Below are 14,318 nucleotides of genomic sequence, written 5' to 3'. Positions count from 1 at the left end.
CAGTCAAAAAGTTCAAAAGGTGAGTAACACCTCTGGACAGGAATAAACAGTGACACACATTTGAAAATAACCCTCGTTAATACAATTAGCTACCCTCTCCTGCCTGGAATCTTTTGTGCCACTAAAAAGCTGCCTAGAAGAGATAGCAAGAAATGACTGCAAACTGGCTGACAGTCACCTTCAGGGCTTATTTAAAAATCGCAAGAGAAATCCCAATGTTTAATATTTAAACAGAAAAATGTTTAATTTTAAAACACTTATGTTCCTTTTATGATTGCAAAATCAATATTAATACAGAATGTAAACTGTTTTATAGCCTCTACACAGGACTCCACTGTTGTTACCTTCCCAAGAAGTCTGGTTTTTGGGCAGATGAAAACTACCAGTGGGAGGTTCAGAAATGCTGGTCCTAATATATAACACCAGAGCAAGACCTTCTGCCCTTCTTCAGACAAGCTGGCTAACGACTTCAGTGAGAGTTCTGCCTGAGTAAAAACACCAGGTTTTGGCCCATTACCTTCAAATGGATAGAACAGTTTATTTGTGGTTAAGGTGCTTCCTCCTGTCTGAACTTTCAGTTTTCCAGACTGAGCCTAAGAAGGACAAAGGAGGCTTCCCACGATCCCCCAGGCTGTATGTTTTTGGGGATCCCAAATTATTTTCTTGAATTTTGTGACTCGAGTTTGTACTTTCAACCCCTGCATTCACTGAGCAGAAGCAGCAGGTAGAAATGGGATGTCTTGACAATGAGCTTTAACTGAGTTGAAAAATAATCTTCCTCTAATGCTAGCTTCCAAAGACAGAAAGATTTCTCTAACATTCTTTAGCATTTATTCCTTCTGCAAACTGTATACACTAAGGCATGCAGTGTTTCTCAAAGGCTCTTACAAGCTATAGATGAAAACCAGGACCGTACAGAAAAGCAGGAGTAGAAACAATAGCCCATGGCCATGCTTCTACCATTTATTTCCATGAGTGCACTGCAAAAAGACCCTCCAAAAAGCTGGCACTAAATATTCATGAGCAAACCTGACAGCAGTCCACCAGGTCCTGCTAACGTCACATGGCTGCTGCCCTGTCCATTCACTTCCTCATGCGTTTGAATTTAGTTCATTCATTCATTTGGAAGAAGGCTCTGCAGTTCCCCTCCACCCTCCTCAAGCCCATTTCCTTTCTAGAGAACACCCCAGTGCTGAGGACTGCAAAGCAGCCCCCCAGCTCAATTCCTTAGTGTCCCCCCACTGTGGTCCTGGAGAGAGGGGGCACGGAGAGGAAGTGGTTCTGACATGTATTTTGCTGATATTTTAAAGCATATGGCCTGAATGCTCTGAATGCCACGGAAGATTACTGTCACGTGTCCTAACCCATTGCCTATCTGTTAACACAGTATCACCTTTCATAAATTGCTGGTACAATTTTCCCACCAACTCTGCTCAAAACACAGGAATTATAGGCAGAACACAAACAACCCTTATGTGCTTAATAAAATAAATAATAATCAGCCCCTGAAACAATTCCTCTTTAAAGGAATTTTCCTTACTTTAGATCAAACACTTTCTTGGGATCCATGCTAATTTGTACTTTCCAGTGTCATAAATAACTAACGTAAAGAAAAAAAAACCCAGTACATTTAACATCAGCCAGATTTATATTTTTAAATTCTAATACATATGCTCGTGCCATGTTTTGGATACTGGCACAATTTCTGAATGAATGCAAACAAAACAAGACATGCTTGAATGCATCCCACCCCCTAATGCATACTTAGCATAGCTCCAGGTCACTGGAGCGATTTATACCAGTTCAACAGTTGGCCTGCAAGGTTCACATGAGTATGGTATCTCTGTGAGTACCTCCTTCCTGCCCTCTACCTCAAACTTGTGAATAGGTTAGTGCTCTGTATCTCAGTACACCACTGAACAATTTGGATTTGGTTCAGGTCTTGGGCAGTTCAATCAAGCTGGAAAATGCACATGCACCTCTGTCTCCTCCCTCTGCTCCACTCACTGAAGGAGAGATAGCATCACCTTTTCACAGGAAAACTGATAATATCATGGACTATAAAGTGTTACATTTTGGGTTTTTCCATGAAGAAAATATCTCCTGAAGTAACCAATAGTTTCAGCTCAAAATTTATTTTTCACCTGAAACTCTATTTTCTGATGAGAATTTTTCAACAAAAATATTCCTTGTCAGAAGCTAACAAAGTTTCATACTCTGCTGTAACAGCTTACCTCTCTGTGCTTCCACTCCTGAAACCTGCATCTTTCTCAATCTCTACACATTTTATCTTTCAACATGACCTGCAGGTCCATGGATGGACACTTCAATGACTTGGACCCCTGACAGTCCTGCTTTTATCCTCTCATCACCTAAGCAAAGAGGAGGTTACCTCACATTAAACCATCTGATTTGTTTGCTCACAAATAGTCTGGGCACCAGTATATTGCTGTGCTCCAGGGTTTAGACCATGTCACCAGTGCAGTCCCCAAATGACCTACAGCTAGAGTGGTCTGTGGGAGCATCATCCTGCTTGTGGGTCATTTATTTACAACAAATTATCCAAAGTAGCTATAGAAACTAAAGGAGAAGGGAGAGAAACAAAAAAGTGGATTAATGTCATTTAACATCTTCATCTTTGTTTTTCAAGGCATCTGACAAGAATTACAGGCTAATAAACCAAACTGAATCTTCCCTTGCAGGCTTCCTGTGCTAATGACTATCTATTAGGAGAATGTTTGCATCCTTTTCTGGTGTTGACTACTGTATACAGCACACTAGATTTGTGAATCCATGATCTAGAAATGTATTGTACGTGTATTATTTTTTTTCTACGGAGATGTCTACATGTTACTTGCAGAGTGTAACTGTTGTGGTTTAACCCATCGGAAATTAGGTACCCCACAGCAACTCCCTCACACAGCCTAATCCCTGTGGAATGGGGAGAAGAATCAGAAAGAAGGTAAACCTCACGGGTTGAAATAGGAAGAGAATAATAACAATATCATTATTAACAACAATAATTCTATAATAATAATAATTGCAATGTAAAGGCAGACAACAAAAAGACAAGTGTTGCACAATGCAATTTCTCACCACTCACTGACCAGTGCCCCACCAGTCCCCCAGCAGTGATCAGCCTTGCTTGTCCAATTTCCCCACAGCTTATATACTGAACAAGACATTCTATGGTATGGAATATTCCTTTGACCAGTTCAGGTCACCTGTCCTGGCCATGCTCCCTCATGGCTTGCTGTGCACCTCCTCACTGACAGGGCATGGAAAGCTGAAAAATCCTTGACTTAAAGTAGGGACTACTCAGAAAGAACTAGAATACTAGTATGTAATCAACATTATTCTCATACTAAATTGAAAAAGACAGCACTGTACCAGCTACTAGGAAGAAAATTAACTGCATCTGAGATGAAACCAGGGCAGTAACAATCCCTATACCGTCACTACCACCAACTGCAAAACTGAATCCCTTTGCTGAGGAGATAGGGAATTATGCCATATTTTCACATGTGGATAGCTAGTTAAATTGTACATATAATCTTTTTACTGTCTGATTCCTTAATTTTGTTATATATAAAAAACAATAAAGAATATGATTGCCTATAGAATGTTTGCTTCCATTTTAGTGAAAGAAATGTAAAATATGCCCCAAATCCTTTTATCTTAGTCTAACAAAACCATAGCCAAAACAATTTCCTTCAAAATTTAGGGAAAAGAGAAATGTTCTTGGATCTCAGCTGAGAACTTACTCACTACATTTCAATCTAGAGAGAATTTTTACGGCTGAGTTATTACTAATAAACAAAGTTTATAATAGAAACATTGACAGGACTTCTACCGAACAGCAGGGGTAATAAATTCAGCCAACATCTAAGAGAAACTCTGATCTCATCACATGCCAACCAACATTATGCTCAGAATAAAATTAAACCAGTGTGGACTGTCTGCTGTCAGTTCTCGAAGACTGTCAGCCTCAAATTCCTCCCACAGAATGGCAGGATTTATAAACTGATGCGTCTTCTTCAAATCAACAGAAACTACCAACGCCAGACCAGAGTGCCTCTTCATTTGACCACATTACAGTCCTTTAAACCTAGAATATCCCTGCTTGCTACACAAGACCTCAGCCTCTTTGCTGAAGTTATGACTACAGCTGCCTTTGGCTCAGTAGCTGTTGAAAAGATTAAACAAAAATTAGCAGTTCCTGTAAAACAAAATACTTGGATATTAACCAGAGTTAAAAATCAAGCCTTAGTTTGCTTCCTGCCCGTCGGACATGCTACACTGAACATCCTTTTTAAATTCCACAGGTAATAAACTTGCACTAAATGAGGCCGGTCTTGGCACAAGTCTGTACTGATGCCAGCCCCAGCAATCTCTTTCTTCTGTGCTGCTTTGCAAACACTGAAGTTGCAAGGCATAGGGGTTCATGGAAAGTCACTGCTTTATGGGTTCACTGATAACTTGATAGAGCTGATAATGCAATTATTGCTTGTCAGGAGCTCACAAAGTTAAACAGATTTTTGCAGTAGTGGCAGAGTAATACCAGAAATGAGCAGGAAAAAGCCTAGTACAACTCACAGGATGTGAACTTCTGTTTCCTAGATGAGTAAATAAAACAAATCTTTCTCTAAAGGATGTGCCTGTAACCTGAGTTTGATATGGTAGCAGCACAGTCAAGACAATTACAGTGAAATTAAGGTAGGGGCTGAGTGTGTGCAAATATGGCAAAAAAAGACTTCATCCTACAGGATAATGAGATATGGAATAAAAGAAGCCTAATCATCTCTTCTTGATGAGACAGCCTCCAAGGTGGGAAGTGAGCAGTGGAGGGGGAAAGTGAGAGCCAGCCTTGAATCTGAAGACGTGCGTCCTTTTCCTGCAGGACGGCACTGCTTCCAGCTGAGAATGCGAATGCTGCCACTCTCAGCACTCTGCCACCAGCATGCGTGGTGGCACGTCCTCCCACCACTTCAGCCGAAAGTGGCCAGGCTCTCTCTGATCAACCATTTACACTGACTGAACTAATCTGGCTGATTTTGCTTGAAGCAGATTAGGAAGTGCTCACAGACAGCACCTGGCTGTGGCAGGGCAAGGTCAGTAACCTCTGGCTGGGAGGCTGTGACGAGCAGCCAAGGGCAGTGATCCCTTCCACCAGCACAGCTGGAGCTCAACGGGGACATCTTCCTACAGCTTAACTACTTGGGGTCCTCCACCAGCAGCAGCCAGCTAGGATGACCAGGCCTCTCTCCTCCACTGACCCCACCTCCTCTGTACACAGGCAATCAATTCTTGCCAGAACCCAGGTCTGGAAAGGAAGAAGCTTTGTTTTCTGATAATTTTTGCTGCTACAGCAATGTGAGCAGTCTTCATGGTGCTGCCAGGTGCATCTGGCCGAATAAAAAATGCTTGATTCTTAATACTACACTGGTGTTAAAGGGTTGGGTTTTTTAATGATTTTTGGTAGCAATGGTAACACCAAACTGAATAAAACACTGAACTGAGGCAGTGTACATGTCATAGTGATTAATAAATCCCCAAACACACCCAACAAATAACCAGTAAGACCTGAAAGTACCATTGCTATTACCTATTCCGACTTTTGCACAGCATGAGTCACAGAGCTTTGCCCAGCAATTCTTGCATCAACATAATTTCACGTTGAAATATTGCATAATTTTTAGAAAAGCATCCAACTGTGATTTAAAGGCTGCAGGTCTTGAAGAATTCACCACATCCCCTAAGCAAGCTGTTTCCATGATCAATTGCCTTCATTCTTCATGTATACCTCATGTGCACACGGGAACAGAAAACACAAAGGGTAAGGAGCCAAGTTTTGGTCCTCTGGCAGAAGGTGAAGAATGAATCTTCTGTCAGTTTTGTGAGGTTATTATAACTCTCTACAAGGAGCTATACTATCTTTCTGGAAGATCTTGTGCAGAATTTAGCACAAGAAGAACATTTTTCCTTGCTTCGTGAGAGCTTTTTAGACTGTATTTCCTTCTAAACACTGAAATGGACTTGACGAGTTGCATGATTTTTGCACAAGGTACATTTTTGCACAAGGTGACAACAGTCACCATGATATTAACAATACCATGGCTCTTTTCTGGCCACCACACTGGCTTGCCTGCTAAGCAGCTGTAGCTGGAAAGACAGCTCCTGAAGTTCAAAGAGATATTAAGAGCTTTCCAGCTACAGCTCTGGTTCCTCCAGAATAACCCAGATAGCGGACGTGCAGCTGACATGAAACTGGAGTGAATTTGCCTTGCAGTCTGACAGTTGTCAGGCTAAGGATCAGAGAACTGGAAGTTGCTTGATGCAGCAACTGCTGTTTCAAAGACCAAGGAAAAAAAGTTTAGTAGCAGTCCTTTAAAAGTAAAACATAAAGGGTTCATGAAACAAAACCAGCAATTCAATCAGTCAACTAGAATTTCTCATTCCATTGATTTTAACTGAGCTGGGAAATTTCTTGAAATGGACCTTTAATATTAGGAATTTTTGATGCAACAATTTAGTGTTTCTGGAAGAAAACAAACAAACAAACAAAACCTCCAGAAATTCCAAATCAGTTCCAGTAAACTCTTACCCAAGCTGAAACCCACACCGGCGCATCTCAAATTTTGCTATAATTGTAATCACAGCCCTGTGTATAAGACAAGGAGAGCACTTTCAGGACAACATCTCCTCACGTTCTGTTGGTATTGCTCACGAACTACACCTCTGCAACTAAGAAGAAAAGGAGAGGTGGTGCTGTGAACTCACGGCAATGGTGGGACAGGGCTGCTTATGGCCCAGTTGTGCAGCAGCTGTGGGCAGGAAGGAAGAAATGAGCAGTAAGGGACACCTTTTTGGGGGGGTAAGTAAGTGTTGCATGTCTTTTGTTTTCTTAACTTGGAATGAAGTCCAAAGCAAGCACTTATGTATGCCGTCATCTGTTCCTCCCTTGAAGAAGACCTCAACCCGTCAGCATCACTGAGACCTAAGGAGACAGTTGTCACTGTGTTCCTTCTATAAAGCCAGGTTTTCCTCAATGTAAATCTTACCTCCCACAGAGAGCACATATTCTCCTTCAAGTTTTTTCTCACCTGGAGGAATCAGACCACTCAAGAGTTTTTTATGGAGAAGACCTTCAGCAGACCCTCATCTGCTAGTTCACTCCATCCAGCTGAGACAAAGGTCCATGACCTTTTTTTAGTGAGCTCAAACAGGCCAACTGGCCCAAGGAGGCACAGCCTTCCCCCTCCTCATGTCACTATTTCCTATATTTGATAGGAAGGACAGCATTTTACTTGAGTCACCACAGTTTTCAAAGACTTATTCTTACCCCTTCTTGGTCAAATACATAGAAAATAGATCTACAGAAAATGTGAGCTTCTCGTTGGAAACTGACCTCTGGAGCGACCCCTTCATGACTCTAGTCTTCAAGTGAACATGAGAAGGACTTCACCTTGAATCATTGCTAACTGAGACCTCACAACTATATTCTCCTGCATCAGTTTAGCTGCAGGCCTATTTCTTAAAGTTCAGCACCATAAAACCCCCAGATTAACAGACACAATCAAGAAGTAGACTTCAAAGACCTTTAGACTGTCTCATGGAATTAACATACCGAATCACAATTAAACCATGATTAGCATTTTACAGCGCTAGTTCTTTGAGGACGGCAAATTTTTACCAACAGACTTTGAGAAAAAAAGACCCCATTATTTAAAGATAGCTCTAAATTCTATACCATTCAAGCTATTCTCAGGCGGTATGAAACAAGGAATTTTGAACATAAAGTTACTTCCACATTATTTCATTATCCCTATGGTATTTTTGGCAATGAGTGTTTTGGAAGGTGAATTTAAAAAGTGAACAAATACAAAATAAAGTTGTCAGTGCACAACTGGAGTTATGACTATGCATCCTTTAACCATATGTCCCACTCAAACCATGCAACTCTGAGTTCCCATGGCCCGCAGCTGAATCTCCCACCGTGGGCATTAAATGCTGTAATACGTTTAATTAATTCACTAAAATGCACGAAGGTCCTTGGACACCACAGTGACTGGTGCCAAGTAAGTGTTCATAGTTACAGCAACTGTTAATAAAACATCCTGCACTTCAGGTTTGGAAGCTGATATGGAAGAGCTGAGGGGCTCTGGGGCCTTGAGGTCATTTGTATCTTCTGCCTACTTACAGTTGAGGAGATTGAATTTTTGTCAAGCCAATATCTTGAGTCCCCAGCTCTCTGTGGCTGCCAAATTTCCACAAGCACACGCTAACAGGTGTGGTGCTTGTGGAAACACAGCACTTGGAAGACAGTGAAACACACCCAACAGGTCCTGGCTTTTGCATGGCCAGGGCAGGTGTCCATGCTACCCAGCCTGGTTAGCTTGCACAGCACCATAGTCATTCTCAGCCTGTTTTTTCCCTTAATCTGCCAAAGATGCAACCTCATACTCTAATTCACCTTCATTCTACCTTCAGAGCTGTCAGCTGGATCTACAGAGGCTTTCCATTCCAGTGATGTCAGCTCAGGCAGCCTTTTTTGTCTCCCAAGTACATCAGAAAAGCCCTGACTTCCCTGCTAGTTTTGCAAGGAGATGGATAGATGGATAACCAGACGGACTGAGGGAGGAACAAAGGAAGATTTAGGGAGATTTCCCCAAATGAGCGACAGCTAGGCCAAATTACAGCAAGTATCTTATGTTTCCTTCAACCTAAGCAATCCCCTCAGGTGCTTAAGGTTAAGGCTCTTATCTGAAAAATACAAGGAGGGTCTCCAGGGTACCGAAAGGAGGAGCTACTGACTGCAATGTCTTCACATGCAGATGGTTGAGCTAAGTCTAAGAAGCTCTCTTACATACAGTACAGCCAACTTTTCCCTGCCAACACTTTGCAAACACAGCGCTGTTCAGCAGGACATAAATGTGAGAAATGATGTGCAGCACATGAAAGAAAATGTGGTCATTTCCCTTCTGTCTGATTCCTCCCTCTTTTAGGGAACAAGATTCCAGAAAAAAAAAAAAAAATCTGAAAAAAGATTGGGCAACTTCAGTAAATTCTGAAACAAAACTAGCTGTTTATGTTCACTCAAACAATTCATTATCAGCTTTAAATATAGATGATTTAACAAGTTAAGTGGTGAATGTGAAAACTACTTGGTTTAAAACTGACAATTGGAAATGCAGTGTTTTCAAACTCAGACGTTTAAAATTAAAGGGTTTTTAAAAGAAATTCTTGCGATTTTTATTTTCTCAAGAGGAGCAATACTGCTCACCCAAACCCAAGTGTGATACTTCATCAGAAGGGATGTGAGATATTTCAATGAGAGGAGTAGTGGTAGAAAGAGCAGTATGTTGTTTACCTTTTATTGGGTCCCATCACCCCACAAAGAAGAGCAGAAACAGCTTCAAAACAAAGATGTAGTTCTGTTTTATTTTTGGTTGCTGAGCTTATTTTTTATAAGCTGCTGTATCACCTCTGTGTACGTTGTTTTTTATGACATTTCCATTTCTAGTACAGTATAGCACATTTTAAAAATGACAACCTGCACGTATGTTGTCTAAAAGACTACAAAATCACCATCACAAATGGACTCCAAAAGCAGGGGCAATTTTGGCTTTTATTTCAATACAAAAGTGAGTCCTTCTTCAACTTGTTTTCCCTCCCCTCATTTGAACACTGGTCATTCATTGATAGAAGTGAAACCCATGGATGGGAATGAAACCCACAGGAGTGAAGATGGGGTTTAGGATCCGTGGATGTCTCTGCTCTGATGGTGTGTAAGACCCTCGGAGAAAACACCAAGCTGCTAAAGCTGGGCTGTTTGTACAGGTTTATTGTACCTCCTGGGGCCAAGCACAGGCAGTGAGCTAGCCCACTGTCTCCTGAGGTAAAGAGATCTGGGAAGGTCCGACACTAAAAATGGTCCCAGAGACAAAAAAAGAATGCATGTTCATAAAAGCAAGGAAATGATAAGGAAAAAAATGAAAGGAAAATGGAGAACAGACAGGAACAGAGAGAGAACGGAGGGAAAAAGAACCACATTGCCCTACAAGAGCAGCTTTGTGATTCCTCCAGTAATGTTACTCTGTTTTGTTTATCATGAAAAGATCCCACTAATGCTTCAGCCCCATCAAACAGCAGACCAAGCTCATGAATGGCACCTATCAGAGCCCAGGGTAAATCCAATGATTAGAGGGAATTTGCCAAAGGGCCTTTGTAGCTGAGAAAAATGCCTACTCCAGAGAGGAATGCAGAAAATTCCTGGGAGGACAAGCTCTCCTTTGTTGGCAGTCCAGCGGTATTCTGGAGCAAATAAAGGCACACAAAAAATGAGATCTTAGATGCAATGAATATTTGAAGAAACGTTCAAAGACCTCCTTGAAACATTCACACCTCCCCCTTTTCCCAACTGTACTGATTCTGTTTAGGATGACCGAATGGGCTATGCTCGAAACACTACTACTTTAGGGTTACATAATAGAAAAGTCTCTGGACAGCAACAGCTTCACTTTGCTAGTTTTTTCTACTGCTTTTTTTCCCCAGCTGAAGCTTTTGTTGACACAAGCTTTTAGGGTCCAAATTCCCAGCCAGTGCAAATTGCTACAGATCCACTGCAATTAAAGGATCTCTGCCAAGCTTACAGCAGTACAGAATCTGACCTCAGATTTAGCCTGTAAAACAGAATAAATGCACCCAAACACCAGAATGGGCCTACAGTCAGTGGAGAAGGTATACGGATGCCTCCTCTCTGATTCATCTCATCTTGTGGGATGCCCCATGTCTTGCCAAACAAATATGCATCATCTATAAACTATGCACGGGCAGCTAAGACTGTGTTGCAGAATGAAAGATTTGCTTGGATAGATTCATTTTAAGAGTATAAACACATCCTGGCAGAAATCAAATCCACAAGATCGGACAAGACAAGCACCCATTTAGCAAATGAAAGGGATATGACATGTGGGTGTTGATTCATTTCAGACTCACGCGGTGGATGCTTTTTACTCCTCTTAAGTTAATAACTTGTTCATAGGAAACACATTTAAACCAGCAAAATTATACAGTGATCCAAAGAACTCTGCCAAATATCAGCAAAATTACATTAAAGCTGAAAATTGTTATATAATATTTGTCTGAATTTGCTCACCATGACCTTTTCAACTACATTACAGCAACACAGTTTTTGTATTAAAACAGCCCCAAACCATACTAGATGTACATAGACAACATTCTGTCTGCCATGGGCAAGGTTCTAATCTCACTTACATCAGTGTAAATCCAGCATATTTCCAACAATTTCACTGAACACCAGTGAAAGTGAGATCAGAATTTGGCCCTATGCCTTCTTCAGTCTGTTTTCCTCCAGAGAAAACAAAACCATTTTTTGTTATTTCCTTGGTGTGAAAAATGAGATACAAATTTTATGGCTGATTTAAAAGACCTTATCTGCTTCTGAAATCTTGAATTGCATAAACTGCATGTAATCCTCACATAAACACGTTCAATAAACACAATTCCCTCCCTCCTCACTTCCTATGCTCTGAACAATCTTAATGCCTCTTTTCTCCACAATGTGCACTTAAAGACAATATGCTTCCTCATAAACGTTGTTAATTTATTTTATGTCCCGCATTAAAGAATTTGCTGTGATGATGGAGGAGTGAAGGAATATTCATGCAGATGGAAGTGGGCTCTGTAGGTGGGCACATGTTGCACCTGTTTGTGTGTGTGCATCTGAAACCTAACAAAAGTATTAATTGCAACTTTGGAGGCTGATACTCCAACATTTTTCAAAATGGGAGCAAATTGTTTGCAAAGGTGTTTCCTCTATTGCTCTGCAGATGCTATTCATTTTCCTCTCTGTTTTAAATGACCTTTTGCTGGTCCAGGGGGGTTTATATCCATATTGCAGCACAGCGGCAATGGAAGGATAAAGATCTGGGTGCACGCACCAAGCTGGGCTGTGCACAGCACCACCACACTCTGCAGTCGTGTGTAAAAAAACCCCACTCATATTAAAAGAGCTCTTCTCATTTGTTTTTATAGGAATGAAAGCAACCCAAGCTTTTTCCTAATCCGAGATTCTGCTTTCTCTTGAATATCCCCCCAAGGGACCTGTTAGGGATCTCTAGCTTAACTCAGTATCAGTGGGAACAGTGCCTCTGTAACTAACTGCAAACTTGGGACAGTATCTCCTTATCCATAGCAAAGGGAGTGCTGGAGTCTCTCACTCTCATTCACGCTGGCCTGTTTTCTTCAACGGGATTACTCTGAGAGTAGGATACCACACTGCTGTCATAGGTGAGCTGCTCTGAGAATGGGGCCTTGAGAACAAAAATGGCTTGAAAGCCGACAGCCTGGAAGGGTTGTTCCACCCACTCCACCCCATACCCAGCCTAAATGAAGACAGTGAGTGAAACAACAGATCTGAACATATGTTATTCCTCTAGCAAAGGTATACAATACCTACAGTGAAAATTAAATGCAATGGGAAATGCAGCTATTCAGCACCTTCCAAGGTTAGACTGTTGGCTATAGTGAAAAAAGGAACAGATTGATAGTCTCCTCAGCATAGTCCTCTAATTGCCACCAGCTGCGTAAATCCTAGGAGCATCTTCCGCAAAATAAGTATCAACTTAAAAAACTGGTCATTGGAGAAGTATGCAAAGCCTGCAGAACACAGGCGCACACGTGTGCGCACTAACCTCCTCCTGCAACCTTGATTTATTGAGCCCCTGCCTAGCAGATGGCTCACATTTTAAGGTAGCATCCTAAAACTACAGATCTGTTTGTCTGTTTATTTGATTCTTTGATTTCCATCCAAACAGACCGTAACAACTTCAGCCACAATGCATTAAAATCCAGGCTAGTAGGGTAAATGACTGTCACTGGAAGCCTGACTTGTCACGCTGCCACAGAGCAGTATGAAGCCCTGGGCTCTTCCTCTGAAGCCAAGCTGACATCATCTCACACATGCTCCTTTTACTAGCTGATGTTTTGAGCTCCCTTCAAAAACATCCATGAATGAGGACATAGAGATCTGCTCATTGTTCTGCATGGTCAGGGTCCCTCCTCCTGGGACAAGTTCCTTCTACCACAAACTTCCTCTGTGTCTTTGGGAAGAGACACACAGACACACACACACAAAGACACACAAAGACATACACACACACGCACACACACACACACAGAGAGGCATTTAAAGATATGTTAGGTATCTAGAGGCACAGACAGATGTTTGCAGTAGTATGTCAGCCCAAAAACCTCTGTTAAACCTGTGCAGACACCTTGACTACTCAGATGCCTCAGCTCAGTCAGAAGCAACAACCTCTGGCACAAGAGGTGACAGAGGCTCGAGCAGGAACAGTGTGAAACCACCCTGCATGAGGTGGCTGATGGGTGAATGATGGCAGACACAGACAACAACATGACAGTGACTTTTGCTATTAAGTTGGGCTGTTTAAAGAAGGGATTTGGTTCAGGAGATTATGAACTCTCCTTTCAATCAAAGGTGGAGCAATTTACCACTACAAACAACTAAGTCCTGAGCCATTAAATCCTGTAGTGAAAAAAGAATTGAAGCAAGAAATAACTGACCAGCCTAGATTCAGAAGCTGGTACAGGTGAAAAGAGAAGTGGGAGCATTTTTGCACTCCATGATTTCTGGGATTGGCTCAGTTTCTTTGATAGTCTCTTTAAGGAGTTAGGTTCGGCTCATGGCCATGTTTCTCCTTCAGTCTTTTGGCAAAGCAACCAGAGCCCACAACAAGAAGTCAAATATAAAGGATGTTTGTCCAAAAAACAAGAAGCAAAAACATTTACAGAGGAGAGAGGAATGAGCAAGATGTCACTGCCTCTTTCTGATTACAGCTCAGCATTGCCTCCTGGTACCCAATTTAGACTTAGAACTGAAAAGGAATTATTCCAATTAAAGCAGTGGTGTCAAATTGCTATGAGACCATGGAGAGGACTGTGGTTTATCAGAGCAGCTTCACAGTAGGGTTCTTCAAAGCCCCAGAGACACCGGTACCAATCCTAAAATGCACTGGGAACCGCTTAAACCCTTACTGTAAATATCAGATCTTTCTTCCTCTTCTGTCACAGGGAAACAGGTAGAGGGCAGAGGGGAAGGAGGATGAGATGAAGTAGTTTCTGGTCCTATAATACTCTCACAGAGCTGAACTTGACATTGGCTTGGCTTTCATAGCTGTGGTTCGTGTTCACACCCAGACTCATGTGCTGAGCCCAGTGTGGGAGGCAGAAGGAAGCAGTCACTGTCAGGGTCAGACAGAGGATGTGGTGACTGC

General features: G+C 41.8%; 1 protein-coding gene across 3 annotated transcripts in view; it reads right to left on the bottom strand.

Moving 5' to 3' along the window:
* HMGA2 (high mobility group AT-hook 2) overlaps positions 1 to 14,318 on the bottom strand; it is a 113,016-nt gene that overhangs the window by 37,935 nt on the left and 60,763 nt on the right. The window lies entirely within an intron of this gene.

Source organism: Hirundo rustica, chromosome 4, assembly GCF_015227805.2.
Source record: "Hirundo rustica isolate bHirRus1 chromosome 4, bHirRus1.pri.v3, whole genome shotgun sequence".
In the NCBI taxonomy this organism is placed as follows: domain Eukaryota; kingdom Metazoa; phylum Chordata; class Aves; order Passeriformes; family Hirundinidae; genus Hirundo; species Hirundo rustica.
This window is presented reverse-complemented; position numbering and strand designations above follow the sequence as displayed.